General features: G+C 46.4%; 1 protein-coding gene across 11 annotated transcripts in view; it reads right to left on the reverse strand.

Moving 5' to 3' along the window:
- THSD4 (thrombospondin type 1 domain containing 4) overlaps positions 1 to 6,703 on the reverse strand; it is a 369,711-nt gene extending 363,008 nt beyond the window's left edge. For 4 of the 11 annotated variants that reach the window (XM_060282609.1, XM_035131280.2, XM_060282610.1 and 1 more), the window contains exon 1: positions 174 to 5,836. The gene's annotated coding sequence lies outside the window, so the exon portion shown is untranslated. The other 7 variants (XM_060282606.1, XM_060282603.1, XM_060282605.1 and 4 more) reach the window with 7 other exon arrangements.
- Between the last annotated feature and the right edge of the window lie 13,876 nt (positions 6,704 to 20,579).

The following is a 20,579-nucleotide window of genomic DNA, read 5'->3' on the forward strand; positions in this document are numbered from 1 at the left end:
CACACACACAAAAAGGTTTGGCAGAATTAGTATCCCAAGCACCTGATCAGAGGGAGCCCCCGCAGGCCCCCTTCATCACCCACCCACCCCCGGCTTCCTAGCGAAAAGGAGGCGAGGCGCAGCAGGGACCGAGTCTAGGGCTGCAGCAGCGAAGTCCCCATTCCTTTCCTTACCTTGTCAATATCTCTGGGCTCTCCGGGAGATTTCCAGGCTGAAGTCGCTGCTCCAAGAGCTCCACATGGGATGCGGAGCGAGCGCTCCTGCTCCTTGCAGTCAATCCCAGAGCCCAGGACGGGGAGAAGAAGCCCCGTGGGATCCGCAGGCGCCTTTCCTCCCGCGCTTGCCAGGGAAGAAGCCCTTCTCCTCCCGGCCGCGCGCGCGGACTCTCTCGCGCAACCGCACCGGCTGCTGCACACGCCACCTGGTGGCCGCCACGGGGAATAGCGCCTTCGCAGAGCCTCCGGGAGCTTTCAGGGCAGGTAAACCTACAGGTGAGGCCTTCGACCCGCCCAATATTGTTTTGTTTGCTCGCTTGCTTGCTATTTGGGGTATTTTCACACCGACCGTCGTGTTTTTCATTTCATCTTCAAGTTTAGGGAATAAGTGCATAAACACACACAGGTAAGATAGAACGCTGGCACATATCCAAAGTTTGTAAATAGATATGCACCTGTCTTCACCTATAAACTGACTCAGTAAATTGACTTCTTAAAGAAATAAAAATAAACACTTTCCTTTTGTCACACACACACACACACACACCCCGCAACACACATTCCAAGGCAGTTTCTATCAAGCCTTGCCACATTTTCAACTAAATTAATGGTGTTAAAGGAAGGAGGAGCTTTTTCCGCCCCAAAAGCCACATTCCCTCCCAAGGGAGCTTCCGGGGCCACAACCTTTGGCTGGTTGTGCCAAAGGCAAAAGTGGACCAAGCAACGGACATTCCAGCCCTGCCAAAAGGTCAGAGAGGTTTTGATCTGCATCCATCTCACCCAGGTAAGCAGGAGGCAGTTTCACAGTTGCAGCCCAGCCAGAGCACTGGGGAGGGTGAGGAGGGAGGGGGGTCTTCTTGGAGGGAGGGGGGAGGCCTCCAGAGAGACTTGACAGCCACATTTCAGCCTCAGGCCTCTCAGTCTCTAAGGTAGAACATTTAAACTTGCATCCTTAAAGGACAATCACCGTAACAGAAGTGAGGCAGACAGAATATGGCAGGTAAAAACCCAGTGAACAGACAGTTTGGGTTTTTAAAAATGCTTCACTGAGTTTTCAAAAGCAATATGCAATAAAAGCAATACAAAACAAAGAACAAGGGCAGAGAGGAACACATCACTGCAGCTGGAACTGAACATAAGGGTCAGAACACCGTTGCAGACACAGAGTCATAAAACAGATTCCTCAAAGGGACATTTTGGAAGGAAGAGTCAAATTGTGCAATAAGGGAGCTTCTCTGCCTGGCACAACATAGGAATCAGCTTCTAGGGGCCAAGGGGTCTTCAGCCCTCCAATAAAATATTTGAGGGGGCCAACCCTGCCCCCAAAGTTTAAGGGCATTGTCATTCAAATGGTGTGTGTGCACCGCATCAGGTGATCATGTGGGGCGGGGCTTAACTCCCCCCATATTTTATTCAAGTTGGCATTCAGTGGAGCAATATGTCGTTGGGGGTCTATGAAGCAAGCTGCTTCTCTTTATGAAGGATGTAAGAAGCCAGGCAACATAAAAATGGTCTCATTTTGTACCGTCTCTTAGAACCGTCCTGTTGTTGTTGTCGTTTTTGTTGTTGTTGTTTAGTCATTTAGTTGTGTCCGACTCTTCATGACCCCATGACCCAGAGCATGCCAGGCACTCCTGTCTTCCACTGCCTCCCACAGTTTGGTCAAACTCATGTTCGTAGCTTCGAGAACACTGTCCAACCATCTCATCCTCTGTCGTCACCTTCTCCTAGTGCCCTCAATCTTTCCCAACATCAGGGTCTTTTCCAAGGATTCTTCTCTTCTCATGAGGTAGCCAAAATATTGGAGCCTCAGCTTCAGGATCTGTCCTTCCAGTGAGCACTCAGGGCTGATTTCCTTCAGAATGGATAGCTTTGATCTTCTTGCAGTCCATGGGACTCTCAAGAGTCTCCTTCAGCACCATAATTCAAAAGCATCAATTCTTCGGCGATCAGCCTTCTTTATGGTCCAGCTCTCACTTCCGTACATCACTACTGGGAAAACCATAGCTTTAACTGTATGGACCTTTGTCGGCAAGGTGATGGCTCTGCTTTTTAAGATGCTGTCTAGGTTTCCCATTGCTTTTGTCCCAAGAGGCAGGCGTCTTTTAATTTCGTGACTGCTGTCACCATCTGCAGTGATCATGGAACCCAAGAAAGTAAATCTCTCACTGCCTCCGTTTCTTCCCCTTCAATTTGCCAGGAGGTGATGGGACTAGTGGCCATGATCTTGGTTTTTTTGATGTTGAGCTTCAGACCATATTTTGTGCTCTCCTCCTTCATCCTCATTAAAAGATTCTTTAATTCCTCCTCACTTTCTGCCATCAAGGTTGTGTCATCAGCATATCTGAGGTGCATATCTGAGGTGCCCCATGCTACACCACTGTGCCCCACACCCTCTCAAACTATCAATCCCTAGAGCAACCTGATCCAGACTTCCAGTGTTTGATTATTTTGAGTCCATTTGCAACCAGCAAAAGAGCCTTGTGAACAAGGGTGGGATTTAAATCACTTCCAATGGCCAGGAGGGCTAATACGGAGTCTGGAGTTAGAGACTGGTTCATTGTTGCAGAAAGGCCTGTGAATATAGACAGATAGGTTTCAAAAAAGCTAAAGGGGGAATTCTTGTGCCATGAATTTCATAGTCTGCATTGTTCAAATATCATGTATTTTTTAACTTTATTGTAACAATTGGGGTGGAATGGGGGGGTTAATCCAGCCTTGTAATTAAGTCCATTATAGTTCTAGGCTGAAAATAAGAAAATATGCAAAACAAAACCAAAGCAGCTTGTGGTAAGAACATGAGAAGCCCTTGACCCATCTAGGCCAATGCCTTCTGTTCTGCTCAATTCACTACGTCACCATTGCAACACGCTGCACCGCTCCTAGGCTGGGTATCCAGGGTGGGGGAATCGGTCACACTGCCCTGAATCTGCCTCCGTCTCCAGCAAATGGCATTACTGTATAGCCATTGTAGCTGGTAGCCACTGGTAGGGGTTCTCCTGTCTCATGGCATCAGGTGATTGGCATGCAAGTGGCCCTGCCCACCTGCCTAAAGTGGACTCCAGCATGTTCCATTGACCGCCTCCTGCCCTGCTATAACTAAAGCCAAGTATATGCAATGGAAATCCACGCAAAGGAGAGGAACCTACAACCAAATGTTGCAGCATGGAGTGCCTCCAGTCCAGTTTGGGGCTGAAGTCATGCCCCTTTTGCACAGTACTCCATTCCATTCCCTCTCTACCATCTATCCTTTCTATCCTTCCCAGCAGAAATAAAACTGAGGCGAGGTGAGGCGTACCCTTGGGCCTCTCATAATCAGTCCAGGTAAGCAAATCACTCATCACCTTTGGCACAACCTGTTTACTGACAGGGAGAAGCATGCTTGATGCCAGCACAGATTTGTCCCCTCCAAGATTCTTTCCTTTGTGAGTGGGTAGAGATGGAATGTGGATTGTACTCCCTCAAGTTATATCACTGTTGAAGCTTAGGGATTTCTATTCATTTACCTGGATTAACCTTGCTGAATGACAGAAGGAGTTGTGTAAACTTGCCTGGGTGATCTCATTAGACTAGGCAGAGGTGGGTTGAATGAATGGTGAGGGGGCAGAAGAGACAGATTTGACCCTTAAATCCCAGAACAACAAAGTCCTCAGGGCACACACGTGAAAACAGGAAGCAGTTTGCCTACAGTGTTTTCCCAACAGACGTTTTTGAGGCACCCAAAGGAAATGTAAAGTCAAAAATGTGTTTCTTCACCTCTTGCGGTGGGTTCTCCTTTCTCATGAAAGACTAAAAGAATTATCTCCTGGCTGTGGCTGCAATCCACACAAGTGTAGCCAGGGCTACCCATTCCTGGTTTGTGTCTCAGAAATCTATAATTCCACACTCTTATATAGCAGCTGCCCAAGGCTCTAATGTTAATGGTCCATTAATGCAGCGTTTCTCAACCGCTGTTCCGCGGCACACTAGTGTGCCGCGAGACGCTGGCTGGTGTGCCGCGACGTGCGGCGACGAGAAGGGCGATTTGCATTGTCACGTGCCTGGCGGCCGCCAATAAACAACACTAACCCGCCGGAAAGCAATATTTCTCCTCCTCTTTCCCAAAGCTCAGTGCAAACGAGCCTGGCGGCTGCCAATAAACAGTGCTAACCCACCGGACGGCTTGTGAAGCCTTATTACAGGAGATTGCAACCAACACAGCAATTGGCAAGTGTTTCTTACAGTCATAATTATAGTCAATATAGGGCGGCACAGAGTTAATTTTTTAAACTTTTTTAATGGTGGTGTGCCTCGTGATTTTTTTCACGGAACAAGTGTGCCGTGGCCCAAAAAAGGTTGAGAAACACTGCATTAATGCATCTAATCCTTTGAAAAGAAATTGCTATCAAAAGTGGCCAGGGCCTCATCCTGTGGGTAATGATTTCCATCAGTTAATTTGGGACACAGAGATCAAAGTTCTTCCTCTGTCAATTTGTGAGCAATTCAGATGTCTCTTTTACCATCATGGATGAAATAAATGCTGAAGCTTTTATCTGATGTGTTCCAATATTTTGTCAAAAAATACCTATCCTCTTGTGGCTGGGGATTTGGGATAGATAGTCCTTAGCCTTCTCTATCAGTGTTCTGTGCACTTCTCACCCTCAAAAAAAAAGGAAAAAATATCCATTATTTGCTTACTTCTTATTTTACTAGTAGCGATTGCCCTGTGCTGCTTGGGAATTTGTAGAGACCATCAAATACTGTGTTTTTTAAATGGATAGTGCAATTTGTGAGTTTGGATCTGTCATGCCAAAAATCAGACAAAGTCATACCAAAGTCACATTTTGGTCCACCCTCTTGATTCAAAATGGTGCAGGGCATCCAAACATCCATGAATATGGCCACTCCCACCTCAGGAGCCCTCATGCTGAGTTTGGCAGCAGTATGTCAAGAGGCAGCCAAAACTAGTATGTCAAAACATGGGTGAAGTCATGCAAGAACATGTTTCAGTCTGCTATATGGAATCAAAATGGTGTCCATGAGGACCTTGGGGAACCCTCTTGCCGATTTTGGTGATGGTATCTTGAGAGGTGGCCGAACCTGTGGAGAACAAATGGCAGATAGGCAGAAAAACCACTTTCCAAAATATGTAATGTATCTTTTAAGACATAGCTATTTCCCAAGTTGTTGAAGAATATATATTAATCAACATTCAATACCTCCCTTCCTTCATGATGCAGCAGGCCAGTGTAATGTCAAGCAGACAGCGAAACTGTTGCTGAACCGTCACTCTTCTCATGTGGAGATGCAAAGCAGATGCAAGCCAGCAACTTTGGGACATGACTCTCCTGCTGTAGGTCTCTGGTTCTGCTGGAGATTAAGGCAGACAAGTGAGATGGATGTTCCTGTGACATACGTAGGAGATACTTGCACTTTGAGTTGGAAGAGACCACAAGGGCCATCCAGTCCAACCCCCTGCCAAGCAGGAAACACCACCAAAGCATTCCTGACAGATGGCTGTCAAGCCTCCACTTTAATGTTTAATAGATTATTTTATTTCATTTTTCTTTTGGAAGCCACCCAGAGTGGCTGGAGAAACCCGGCCAGATGGGCGGGGTATAAATAATAAAATATTATTATTATTAAAGACCTCCAAAGAAGGAGACTCCACCACACTCCTTGGCAGCAAATTACACTGTCGGACAGCTCTTACTGTCAGGAAGTTCTTCCTCATGTTTAGGTGGAATCTTCTTTCTTGTAGCTTGAATCCATTGCTCTGTGTCCGCTTCTCTGGAGCAGCAGAACATGGGTGTACCCACCATGGGGCAGGAGGGGGCAGCCGCCCCTCCCTAGAAGCAGGGTGGTGGGTACGCCCATGCTTCTCCCCCCCCCCCCCGCCTTCTTCTCAGCGGAGCTTCTGAGGTGACGCAGCTTTGCGGCACGATAGGAGATTGCCACGGTCGGCGGGGACACAGCTGAAAGCAAGCCCCCCCCCAAGGAGCACGGCAGCAGCGGGCCTAACTGCAGAAGCGCGGTGGTGCTTCAAAAGACTGGCGGTGGTGGAAACAGGCGTCCCCCATGCTAGGAGATGTGGGGCGGGGCGGGCTTGAATAAGGCTGCGCACATCCGCTCACAGCTGATCAGCGGGAAGCGCCCGCCCACGCGCACACCGGAGGGAGCGCAGCAGCGCAACTTCAAGCCCAGCGGCCATGGAGGTGGCTGCCGGAGGCGAGGGGGGCGAAGCGGCAGAAGCGCCAGGGAGCACAGCAGCGCGGCGGCAAGCCCAGCTGCAACGGAGGCGGCTGCCGGAGGCGAAGGGAGTGGATCGAAGCGGGGCCTGGTAGCTCGCGGAGCGCACAAACGGTGCACGCCCCTTGGCCAGAAAAGCGCTGCCGCTGCTGCTCCCTTCCCGTCGAGTTGTTTCCTGGGCGCACTCTTTCGCTTTGCTTTTCAGTTTCTGTCGGCACTGCTGCTGCTGCTGTTTTCCTCGCTGCCCAGAGTTCAAGGTGGGGGGGTTCTGTAGCCCCGCCCACATTCCCACTTTGTGGCCCCGCCCCTCCCGTGCCTTGGCCCCGCCCCATAACGACTATGGCTCCCCCCCCCATTTGATCCTGGGTACGTCCCTGCAGCAGAAAACAACCTTTCTCCCTCCTCTATATGACATCCTTTTATATATTTGAACATGGCTATCATATCACCCCTTAACCTTCTCTTCTCCAGGCTAAACATACTCAGCTCCCTAAGCCGTTCCTCATAAGGCATTGTTTCCAGGCCTTTGACCATTTTGGTTGCCCTCCTCTGGACACGTTCTGAACAACGGTCCCAGGAGCTGGGACCAAACAACGGGAGCTCACCTCGTCACAGGGATTTGAACCGCCAACATTTCGATCAGCAAGCCCAAGGCTCAGTGGTTTACACCACAGCGCCACCTGCATCCCTCAGGTGATACCATAGCCACCTTCAAATATCTGAAGGACTGATTGTCACATGGAAGATGGAGCAAGATTTTTTTCCCCTGGGTTCCATTTAAGTACAAATTCTCACACATTATTATACATATTATTGTGTGCACTGATTATATGCTGCATTATATGAGTAATGTATTATACATGTAATTTATGTGCATCTACACTCCAGTTTTCCTAAAATAACCACCACAAAAATGCAGAAAGACACAGGAGCATAACAACAATGCATTGATGGCGAGAAGACAAGAGAGAAAACAGCATTAGTTACAAAGTGCACATTTTTCAGTGGTGCTTACAAAGAACCATGTAGCACAAAAGAATTACTAGTGTATTGCAGAATGCTGTAAGCAGCTGAGAAGAGCTTCCACATCATGTCCCGTTTCAGATATTTTCCTCTGAAGGGAACACCACTAGGAGGACACCAGAAATATTTATCTCTCCAAAGAAGTTACTTGATTCCAAGAGGACAAGGTCTCTGCAAGGTCCACATTATAAACCTGAAGTCTTCAAGTCCTCCTAGTCGTGAAAAGACTTTATTTGCGGACTGAGCAACGGTTGGAGAAATAGCTCTTTCCTCTGCTGCTTCTTAGGATCTTCTGGCCGTTTAACATTTACTACAGTGCTTCAGTGTGTGAGGTGAAAGTTGGCCTATTTCCAGTTGTGGAACCAACGACAGAACCAGTGAAAACTTTTCAGGAAATGGCTATGGCATTGAATGCCCCTCCCCTCTCTTTAAGAGCCTGCCTATTTACCCCAGTCTCCAAAGGATTAATGAATTACCTCATTGGCTGTTCTGATGGAGAAATGTGTCAAAAGTTTCAGGTGGTGGTGAAAATGTAGTTTTATTCATTTGTCTGACATTTCTTACACACGGTATGAAGAGGGTAATGTTGCAGTCTCCACAATGTGCCCACAGCTGCACAGGCTCAAGGAGAAACTGGCTCATAGCTTTGATCAATGGTGTTTGTAGAGCATCCAGAAAGGAAGTCCTAACCCCTGGCCTTTGAGGGAAGCGCTGAGGGTTCATTCCAAAATTCCTCCTCCCACAGATTACAGTTCTTTCGGTGTGGTTAATTAAAGCCTGTTACAAAGCCAAGCAGGCAAAGGGGGCAGAGGAGGGGACATTTGACGGCATGAGCATTTACCTCATGAAGCAAGGTGTGCCAAGCAGACATACATGCACATCTTCAGAGAGGTTGTGCTTTAGCCAAAAGCTACCTATTAAAATGCAAACTACACTAATGAAGTCTTCTTGGCAGTGGGGTTTTATTTACAGTTAGGCACGGCAAGAGGGGTTTTACAATGACCGTTTAAAAAACCAACAACCCACCGGGAGTTCTAAAATGTTTGCCAAACTTAGTAGTGCAAGATTTCTCAAGGTCGCTCATGGAAACGAGGACTTGTTGCCATTTCATGGTTAGAGGGTGTGCCCAGGCATCGAACTCAAATACCTCCTAAAACAATTTAGCCATGCTTCCAAAATTTTCCTCATTTGTATTTCTCACTGGTGTTTAAAGTCTCTTCCTATCCCGCAAAAGATCAGGACTAATGAATTTGAATTCTCCATTGTTCTAATACGTGATCTAATAGCTAGTTCAGGTGGGAAGTGCCAACAGAAACAGTCCAAAGGGAAGCTACTGAGAAGGGAACTCTCTCCCACAGGGGCAAAGACGGCCCCTAACTTGGATGGCTTTAAAAGAGGATTAGATCAATTCATGGAGGAATACTAGCCATGATGGCAATGCTCCGCCTTCATGGTCAGAGGCAGCCGTGCTTCTGATACTAGTGACTGGAAGGAGGGAAGAGAGCTGCTCTGATGCGCAAATCCTGCTTTCAGGTTTCCCAATGGTATCTGGGTGGCCAATGTGAGAACAGGATGCTACACTAGGTGGGTCTGATCCAGAAGGCTCTTTTTATGCTCAGAGGAATGCTGACATTTGCAAAAAAAAAAAAACTGCATTGGAGGAAAAAATGAGGCACAACCCTCTCCGCCTCCCCTCCCCCTAAAAAAAAACCTCAGACAAGGACTAAAGGCCTCCGCTTAAAGACCTCCAAAGAAGGATAGAATCATAGAATCATAGAGTTGGAAGAGACCACAAGGGCCATCCAGTCCAACCCCCTGCCAAGCAGGAAACACCATCAAAGCATTCTTGACATATCCCTGTCAAGCCTCTGCTTAAAGACCTCCAAAGAACGAGACTCCACCACACTCCTTGGTAGCAAATTCCACTGCCGAACAGCTCTTACTGTCAGGAAGTTCTTCCTAATGTTTAGGTGGAATCTTCTTTCTTGAAGTTTGAATCCATTGCTCCGTGTCCACTTCTCTGGCGCAGCAGAAAACAATCTTTCTCCCTCCTCCATATGACATCCTTTCATATATTTGAACATGGCTATCATATCACCCCTTAACCTTCTCTTCTCCAGGCTAAACATACCCAGCTCCCTAAGCCGTTCCTCATAAGGCATTGTTTCCAGGCCTTTGACCATTTTGGTTGCCCTCTTCTGGACACGTTCCAGCTTGTCAGTATCCTCCTTGAACTGTGGTGCCCAGAACTGGACACAGTTCTCCAGTGAGGTCTGACCAGAGCGGAATACAGTGGTACTATTACTTCCCTTGATCTAGATGCTATACACCTATTGATGCAGCCCAGAATTGCATTGGCTTTTTTAGCTGCTGCATCACACTGTTGACTCATGTCAAGTTTGTGGTCTACCAAGACTCCTAGATCCTTTTCACATGTACTGCTCTCAAGCCAGGTGTCACCCATCCCTGTTAAAATTCATCTTGTTTGCTTTGGCCCAGTTGTCTAATCTGTTAAGGTCATTTTGAAGTGTAATCCTGTCCTCTGGGGTATTAGCTACCCCTCCCAATTTGGTGTCATCTGCAAACTTGATCAGGATGCCCTCAAGCCCATCATCCAAGTGATGGAGGAGGGTGCAGCTACTGGGCTAGAACTATGGAAAGGGAAAGGTGAGGATGTGCTGTAATGCTTTGCTGCAGTCCCCATACCTGCCAAGTTCGGGACGTAAAGATCCGGGATCGGCAGTGCGCGCATGACCGTAAGTTGCGTGACGCAACTTCCGGTGGAGCTTCGCCCTTCTATGGGCACCAGAAAATGGCGGCGCCAGCGTCTGAAGTCGCTTCCGCGCATGAACGGAAACATGTAAAAGCGACTGCCGGCGCCGGCGCCGCCATTTTCTGATGCCCATAGAAGGGCAAATCGCCACCGGAAATCGCGTCACGCAACTTCCGGTCATGCGCGGAAGCGACTTCCGGTGCCGGCGCCGCCATTTTCTGGTGCCCATAGAAAGGCAAAGCGGCACCAGAAAAATGGCCGCCGGGCAGAAGCTGATTTAAGGGACAATACCGGGATTTTTCACTAAACGGGAGACCGCCGGGAAACGGTAAGAAAAAAGGGGTTTTCCTGGCGGAAACGGGATACTTGGCAGCTATGCAGTTCCCACTTGACCTTTTTATATGTCTGAATTTTGCACACTGGACTTGCACAACACGTACCATCAGTTTGAAGACCTGCATCTTTCTCCCTTCCACTTGCATTACCCACGTAGATAGCCTTTAATCCCTTGAGAGTCCTCATTAGCAGAGACAGGACAGAGCAAATCTCACCTGCTCAGAGAGAATGGCAGGGCTGCCTTCTCAGGATTGATGAGCTCATTCGTGGGACTCGTCTTAAAACTTGGGGTGTCTAGGGTGGCATCCCTATATAACACATTCCTATCTGTTGCACCTAAATGCTAAAAGTTAGATTCTGTTTTGATGGATAGGACCTTAAACACTAAATCTTTCTCTTGAGCAGAGAAATGTAAACAGAGAAAAGAATTTGAGGGTTCTTGATAGTGCTAGGTAAAACCAAGCACTAAAGCTTCTGAGCATTCAGTCTTTAGATTTTGACAGTTTTAAGAGAAGTTTTTGGTTTTTAATTAGATCAGTGGTCTCCAGTAGGGAAAGCAAAGGAAATTTGTTCCCTAGAAATGCTTCTTCATACACAAGATAGTAGTGATAGTTTTAGAGCCAGCCCACAGGTGAGGCAGGGTGAATGAGCCGACTCAGGCAGTGAAAATCTAAGAGGAGGTGCATTCCCCACCCCACCCCACCCCACCCCACCCCACCCCACCACTGCAGCTCTGCTTTGCCAGTGATCTCCCCAATTGGGGGGGGGGCAGAGAGAGGGACCAGCAGCAAAGCTCTGCAGGATGCCTTCCCTCACCAAATGAGGGAGAGGAGAGATGTTCTGCCACCCAGTGTTGCCACCAGGAGAGGGGGGGGGAGCCCTTGCAAAGCCTCACAATTGTGGGGCCAGCAGTGGTGCATTTTGCCTCTGGCTAACAACGTCTCAAGCTGCCCTGGATATCTGTAGAAATGATTCCATTATCAGAGGATATTAAGACTTCACAATGCAAGAGCCCTGCTGGATTTAGGAACATAAGACGAGCCTGCAGGATCAGGCCAATGGCCCATCTCGCCCAGTATCCAGTTCTCAATCTGGCCAACCAGATGCCACTTTTGAGAAGCCAGAAAACAGGATTCAAGCAACACACTCCTCTCCTGTGTTCTCCAGCAACTGGGATTCAGATGTTACAACTTGCTTCCCAATGCGGCCACCAGACAGATGCTTTTTAATAGCACAAACACAGCCCCGCTGGATGAAACTGAGGGTCTACCACATCTGACCTCCCATTTCCTTGCAGTGGCCATCAGGGTGCCTCTAGGAAGCCCACAAGCAGGGCCTTTCCTGTAGCTGCCCCTCATTGCTTCACTGCCTTTGCACAGTCAATGTTTTGTTTAGTTGTCATGGGTCACATCCACAACATACATTTAAAGTACAACGAAGACACTTTCCCAGAGCTCTTCAGCTCAAAAACTAAGGAGGAATGTATCTTTTGAACCCAGAGCATGTTCTAAAGATTGATTAAAGAATACAAACAGCTTCCCGTGCTGTTCTTGTTTCTGCTCAAGCACCTTAGCTGGTACCAGGCTACACCAGGCGTGCATGAAATCTTGGAGCATCCATCAACCACCTCCCCCTGCCAAGGCAGGCCAAGCCAGAGATGGTGTTTGTTAAGCCTCTTGCTTATGTCAAACCTTTGGCTTCTGTTTCAGCTTTGGCAAGATGGAGCATGTAGAATTGCCACACTAATAAATTTAAAAAATGAAACACACAGAGAGAGGAAGACTAAATTTAGAAGCTGATTCTGTAAAAGAAAAATGTCAAAATTCTTGACCAATGGGAAAGCAAAGTTATTTCAAGACCAGCCAGTTTCTGGGCAATCGTGAGTTTAGGGAGGGAGATTAATGTGGGGAGATTTGTTTACAACATTTTTGTTTTTTAAGGAGCTCAAGGTGGAAACATGGTCCTCACTTCTATTGTTCATCCTCACAACAAGTCTGTGAGGCAGGTTAGATGAATAACAGCAAGGAATGACAGAGTTGTGAACAAACATCCCCCAGGACACATCAGAAATACAGCCCTTTTTTTGCCTGAGGGCACATCTCCCTAGAGTTGGACCTGCATATATCCCTGGGGAAGGAATGCCACAGAGTGGGTTCTACAATAAAGAACATTTGATTCAATGTCCTGGCAGATTTTGCTTATGGAAATAAAAATATGAGGAGCAAGGCCTCTCCAGCTGATCTAACAAAATAGGGAAATGTATTCAGGAGGGCCCTAAAATAGTCTGTTCAAGATTATGAACATTTTGAGCATTTTAAAGTACAAGTGCCTAGTGCTTGCTGATCATTCCTGTACCTTCACTGGGCAAAAGACTAGAAGATGCAAAGCAATCTTATTCTTAGAAGTTTATTTTGTGTGTTTGCTAGATCATTTGCTTATTTGTTTTCATTTTTGGACTGTGTGTCTTCCCATAAGTTCCCATAGCAGCTCACAACATAATCAGATGAAACACAACATCACAAAACAATATTTTAAACAATAAAAAACCTTCCGATGCAAACACATTACAAGCATAAGCACTTCCTGTATGGCAGCAGGCTAAATAATAGCTGCTGAGCTCCACAGAAGTTTTATCCCTTAAAAGCCTGAAGCAAAAGGTATGTGGTCAATTGACAGGGCCGGCCCAAGTAGAAGTGCTCCCCATGGCAGAACAGCAAACGATCCCTGATCCCCAGCAAACAATCTAATAGGAATGGGAGAGAAATGGAGCAACAGCACGCAGACTTAGTGGTGGGAGGAAAAATCCTTAAATAAGAGACATGGGGGTCTTCAATGTCTGTATATTAATGCACAGAGCATGGGGGAAAAACAAGATGAACTTGAGCTCTTGGTACAGCAAACTAAATATGACATAATAGGCATCACTGAAACCTGGTGGGATGAGACACATGATTGGAATGTAGTAATAGAGGGATACAATCTATTTTTGAGAAACAGACCAAACAGGAAAGGAGGAGGAGTGGCATTATATGTCAGGGATGTGTATACCTGTGAAGAGACCCAGCATTTAAAACTTCAAAGCCATATTGAGAGTATCTGGGTCTAAATTAAGGGAGAGAAAAATAACAGTGATCTCATTGTGGGAGTTTACTATAGATCCCCAAGCCAAACTGAGGACACAGATGATGCCTTCCTGGAACAGATGACTAGGCATTCAAAAGGAAGTGAGATAGTAGTAATGGGGGATTTCAACTATCCTGATATTTGTTGGATGTCAAACTCAGCCAAGAGCATAAGGTCGAACAGATTCCTCACTGGCCTTGCAGACAACTTCATTGTCCAGAAAATGGGAGAAGCAACAAGAGGATCAGCCATTTTAGATCTGATCCTAACCGATAGTGATGACCTGGTTAGCGGGGTAGAAGTGGCAGAATCATTAGGTGGGAGTGACCATGCTCTTCTGGAGTTTATTATCCAGCGGAAAGGAGCAACCAAGCATACTAAGGTCCAAATTCTAGACTTTAAGAAAGCCGACTTCAGAAAACTTAGGGAAACGCTGGGTGAAATCCCATGGAGAGAAATACTAAAAGGGACGGGAGTTCATGATGGTTGGGAGTTTGTTAAAAGGGAGACATTAAAAGCACAACTGGAGGCAATACCAATGAGACAGAAACTTGGAAGGTGCCTAAAGAAGCCAGGGTGGCTATGCATTGAAAGGGCAAAGATTTCCCAATATTTCACACGTCCAAGCTGCTTTGATGAGGTAACGGAAAGCAGAACAAAAAGAGGACTTCTCCAGAAGTTTCCAACAGTTCTACAAACGTTGTCAATGGTTAATTGTATCAGAGGGGGCCTACTTTGAAGGCCTGTAAGGCATGTATGTTCGAGTATTTCTCTCTGTTTGATTTCTGTGACAATTTACTGAACTTTCCGGCCACACCTTATATTTGCATTGCAAGTTTTATTCCCCCTGAGCTCCACAAGCAAGGAGTTAGTCACTATTCCTCATTTCCACTGGTGGCTCTTCTAACAGTCCTCCAAAGAAACACCATGGCAGTTACTATGGGCAATTGGAGTTTAGAGAAACTTCTGAGTGGTTGCTCCATTTCAGAGATGGGGGAAAGGCAACTGAGGACGGGCCAGAGAAGCAAAGAGTTTAGTGGGTAATTGCTCTGCTTCAAGAGGAGCATATAGACATTCCTGGTTAACCAGGGCAAAAAGTCTTTGGACAGAACCTCTGTGCTCTGGCCCAGACCACACAGAGCAACCCTGCAAGGAGCTGCCGGTGGGAAAGCTGAAATATCAGTGCTGCATCTGGAGAAAAATATCTGAACTCAGGCAAGCCACTGGCTGCACCTCCCTTCCTGCCAGTGAAAATAGTTTTTTAGCAAAGGTCTGAAGGATAATTGAATCAAAACAGCAAACTTCACAAAATAAACCGCCCTGTTTGAAGAGGCATCAGGATCATGTTGATGACTTATAATGCAATTCTGTGCACATTTGCTTGGAAATTGTTTACCTGAGACTTGAATGCTTTTTTAAAAAAAATGTATTGATATTTTACATCCCTGAGCTGCAGCTCAGTGGCAGAGCATTATTTTAATTATTGGTATTATCTGGTTTCTTTTACAACAAGAGAGACAGAGAAAACTAAACCTGAACTCAAAGCAATTCACAAATATTAGAGCATCTGCTTTGCGTGCAGTACAGTCAGGGGGGAAAGTATTTGATCCCCTGCTAAATTTGCCCGTTTGCCCTCTGACGAAGATATGACCAGTCCATAAATTTAATGGTAGGTTTATTGTAGCTGTGAGAGACAGAATAGCAACAGGAAAAACCCCAGAAACCCAGAAGACAAAAGTCAGAGATGGATGTGCATTATAATGAGTGAAATAAGTATTTGATCCCTTTGCAAAAGATGACTTAGTACTTGGTGGCAAAACCCTTGTTGGCAATTACAGAGGTCAGACGTTTCTTGTAGGTGGCCACCGGGTTTGCACACACCTCAGGAGGTATTTTGTCCCACTCCTCTTTGCAGATCCTCTCCAAGTCAGTAAGATTTCAAGGCTGATGTGTAGCTACTCGAACCTTCAGCTCCCTCCACAGATTTTTGATGGGATTAAGGTCTGGAGACTGGCTAGGCCACTCCCACTCTAGGACCTTAATGTGTTTCTTCTTGAGCCACTCCTTTGTTGCCTTGGCCGTGTGTTTTGGGTCATTGTCATGCTGGAATACCCATACTCAACCCATTTTCAATGCCCTGGCTGAGGGAAGGAGGTGCTCACACCAGATTTGACGATACATGGTCCTGGCCATCGTCTCTTTGATGTGGTGAAGGTGTCCTGTCCCCTTAGCAGAAAAACACCCCTAAAGCATAATATGTCCCCCTCCATGTTTGACTGTGGGGATGTTCTTGGGGTCATAGGCAGCATTCCTCCTCCTCCGAACATGGCGAGTTGAGTTGATGCCAAAGAGCTTGATTTTGGTCTCATCTGACCACAACACTTTCACCCACTTCTCCTCTGGGTCATTCAGATGTGCATTGGCAAACTGTAGATGGGCCTGTACATGTGCTGTCTTGAGCAAGGGGACCTTGCGGACTCTGAGAGAGCTCAGTCCTTCACAGCATAGTGTGTTACCAACCGTTTTCATGGTGACTATGGTCCCAGATGCCCTGAGATCATTGACAAGTTCCCCCATTTAGTTCTGGGCTGCTTCATCACCGTTCTCATGAGCATTGCAACTCCATGAGATGAGATCTTGCAGGGAGACCCAGGCCGAGGGAGGTTGACAGTTATTTTGTGTTTCTTCCATTTGCGAATTATTGCACCAACTGTTGTCACCTTCTCACCAAGCTGCTTGGCAATAGTCTTGTAGCCCAGTTCAGCCTTGTGCAGGTCTAGAATCTTGTCCCTGACATCCTTGGACAGCTCTTTGGTCTTGGTCATGGTGGCTACTTTGGAATCTGCTGGATTGATAGCTTCTGTCGACAGGTGTCTTTTGTACAGGTACTGTAACGAGCTGGGATCACAGGTAAGACCTCTCCCTTACAGCAGGTGCTTCTAATCTCAGCTCGTTACATACAGTGAAGATACCAGGTAGCGTGACATCTGGCTGGTTGATAGGGGATCAAATTTCACTCATTATAACGCACATCAATCTCTGACTTTTGTCTTCTGGGTTTCTGGGGTTTTCCCTGTTGTTATTCTGTCTCTCACAGATACAATAAACCTACCATTAATATTATGGACTGGTCATTTCTTCGTCAGAGGGCAAATGGGCAAATTTAGCAGGGGATCAAATACTTTCCCCCCTCACTGTAAGTCCCTGGTTCATTCACCAGCATCTCCAGGTGGGGCTGGAACAGAGTCCTGCCTGAAACCCTGAAGGGCTGCTGCCAGTCAGTGTAGACAATATTGAGCTACATGGACCAAATGGACCAATTCAGTAAAAGGCAGCGGTGCTCCTGTGTTCATAGCCACCACCTTGGGAGACCTTTCTAAAGCTCAAAAGTGGTGTGGGATAGTTTTATAATTTAAAAAACTAAATGTCTCCTTAAGTTCAATAGGGCTTTCCTCCTGCTAAAACAATCTGGATGGGATGGATGGTGCAGCCTTAGAGGAGCATGACACCCCTGATTTCTGTTTGTGATGGTGGGAGATGTACTCTTAAAAAAGGCAGAGTAGATGATGATGATGATGATGAATCAATTTATCTTGTCCAAGATAACCCAAAGTGACTTACAACCAAACGGGTAAGTGCATTCCACAACCCAGAAGGCTCTCACCTGATAGAGAGGTAGGGATCCTGGAGAAGGAAGGGTACCTGAGGAGATCCAGATTCATGAGGGGAAAGGTGGCTTATTCTGGTTGCACTTTAAACTTTGCTTGCCCTTTCCGTGCTCACAAAGGCAGTCTACAGTCAGGGGATTTCTTTCTGGCAATTGAGAGGTTCTTTTTTGGTCAAGGTAAGCCAGATGTTCCAACTTTGCTAGCTCTGTCCTCCCCTGATTTATAGTCCCTGCCACCAAACAATCCTAGGAGTAAAAAGCGGCTCCACATTCCAAGTCTGCTTGGCCTAGGAAGAAAAACACAGGCTAGCGGGGGGGGGGGGTTAGTTTGTCACTCGAGTTCCATGTAACTGAGTCGTTCAGAAGCCAAGATGCAGCCTTGAGATAGTTGCAGACCTATACAGAAGGCTATGGGAAACAAGGACAAAGCAGAGTTCAGCTCCTAATGAGGTATGAAGATGCTGCCAGATTTCTGCTGGAAATCGTTTTCAATTGAGGTGAAGTTGATTTTCTACTAAACCGCTTAACAAACTCTTCAGGGCCATTAGAACAAAATGCAAAGAGCTCCAAAAAAAAGGATCTCTCCAAACAGAAGGAATGGGCAGCAAAGCGGCAAATACAAATCTATATAAACAAGCATTAACTGAAGCACAGGGTTGGTTTTTTCTTTCTTTCTTCATTTCACATATACACTCATAGGAACTAGTAGTGACTGACCAGGAGTGAGATCTTGGGGTCGTATTTAATTTTTACTTGTTTCATTGCATTTAAGTTCCCCTTTTCTCCAAGAAGCTCAAGGTGGTGTACATGGTTTTCTCTCTCATTTGATCCCCACAACAACCCTGTGAGGTAGCTTAGGCCAAGAAGCAGTGACTGGCCCAAGGTAACCCAATGAGCTTCATGGCCAAGATTTGGACCCTGGTCTCCCAGGCCCTATTCCGACACCCTAACCATTGCAGCACACTGGCTCTCAATGAAGATGCTGACTGAGTGCGAGTCAGCTGTAGAAAAAGCAAATTCCATGCTAGGGGTCATGAGGAAGGAATTGAAAATAAAGCTAACAATACCAATAAAGGTGACAACATTTTCAGGGATCCAGATCAGCAGAACAGACCCTCAGAAGCTCAGGAGATAGTGGTGGCCCAAGAGAGAACATTCTCTGCATCAGCCCAAACAAAGGGGTGTTTGACAACCTCATTATACAGGTTTTTTTGGCAAATACTTTGGCAAATACTATGGGAAATTTGAAGAGAGATTTTGCTCAATTCAGCTGGTAAGATCGGTTTTTCACAAGGCACAGCCAAGAAATAACGAGAAAAGCTCTCATACCTGGAGGGAATTGATCGGTACACAATCTGGTAAAACTACAGGTCTAGTAAAAGTGCAGATCAGCTCTGCAGTAGAATCATAGAGTTGGAAGAGACCACAAGGGCCATCCAGTCCAACCCCCTGCTAAGCAGGAAACACCATCAAAGCATTCCTGACAGATGGCTGTCAAGCCTCCGCTTAAAGACCTCCAAAGAACGAGACTCCACCACACTCCTTGGCAGAAAATTACACTGTCAAACAACTCTTACTGTCAGGAAGTTCTTCCTAATGTTTAGATGGAATCTTCTTTCTTGTAGTTTGAATCCACTGCTCCATGTTCCCTTCTCTGGAGCAGCAGAAAACAACCTTTCGCCCACCTCTATATGACATCCTTTTATATATTTGAACATGGCTTTCATATTGCCCCTTAACCTTCTCTTCTCCAGGCTAAACATACCCAGCTCCCTAAGCCGTTCCTCATAAGGCATCGTTTCCAGGCCTTTGACCATTTTGGTTGCCCTCTTCTGGACACATTCCAGCTTGTCAGTATCCTTCTTGAACTGTGGTGCCCAGAACTGGACACAGTATTCCAGGTGAGGTCTGACCAGAGCGGAATACAGTGGTACTATTACTTCCCTTGATCTAGATGCTATACTCCTATTGATGCAGCCCAGAATTGCATTGGCTTTTTGAGTCAACATCACACTGTTGACTCATGTCAAGTTTGCGGTCTACCAAGACTCCTAGATCCTTTTCACATGTACTGCTCTCAAGCCAGATGTCACCCATCCTGTATTTGTGCCTTTCATTATTATTATTATTATTTTGCCCAAGTGTAGTACTTTACATTTCTCCCTGTTAAAATTCACCTTGTTTGCTTTGGCCCAGTTGTCTAATCTGTTAAGGTCATTTTGAAGTGTGATCCTGTCCTCTGGGGTATTGGCCACCCCTCCCAATTACGTGTCATCTGCAAACTTGCTCAGGATGCCCTCAAGCCCATCATCCAAGTCGTTTATAAAGATCTTGAATAAGACTGGGCCCAAGACAGAACCCTGTGGCACCCCACTAGTCACTTCTCTCCAGGATGAAGAGGAGCCATTGATGAGCACCCTTTGGGTTCGGTCAGTAAATCTTTTCTTTCACAGTACTCAGCAACAGAAACTCATACTGAATTCTAATTAGTGTGAGCGATGTCACTATTACATATGTGGCAATGCTTAGCATTCTTGGCCTAAGTCTGGATAAGTCTGTCAATAGCTCATGATGGAAATATAAAACCTCCCTGTACAGATGCAGTCTGGATCCCAGTTGCTGTGGTCAAACAACCAGGGAGGGCTGTTGCCTTCACACCTTGCACATCGGATTCTCATTGGCCTGATCCAGCAGAGCTCCTCTTATGCGAACTTTTCAGTGCAATTGTTCTACAGCCAGACCACTAGACCAACTAGCACCCCCCCCCCCTCCATAGGATGATAAGCTGGCAACAGACATTTAGTCAAAGTTATGGTCGGGGTGAAAAGTTTACTGCATCCTGTTGACACACACTCAAAATTAACAGATCCTAGTGAGTTGCCTTCTGGTTTCTTGGCTGGTTTTATCACAGATAAATAAGATGAGCCATTAAGTCTAGAGAGCATAGATGGATGCCTGCTATGGGGCTACGAAGGCGCAAGGGCAAGCGCTCAGACACAGCAACACACACACACCCAGACAATTCACGGCTGGAAAGCCAAGCCTTTCTCAAAACGCTGGCATGACTTGTTTCACCAAATGTAAATTACGTTAATGCCATTAAAGTCTCTTGTATACCCAAATAAGATGTCTAGACGATGGGAGTGTATATAAAGTAATGCAAACACAACATTTCATAGGCCCAGTTTCTTCACCACTGTATTTTGAATTAACT

The sequence above is a fragment of the Zootoca vivipara genome, chromosome 14 (genome assembly GCF_963506605.1).
Source record: "Zootoca vivipara chromosome 14, rZooViv1.1, whole genome shotgun sequence".
NCBI lineage: Eukaryota > Metazoa > Chordata > Lepidosauria > Squamata > Lacertidae > Zootoca > Zootoca vivipara.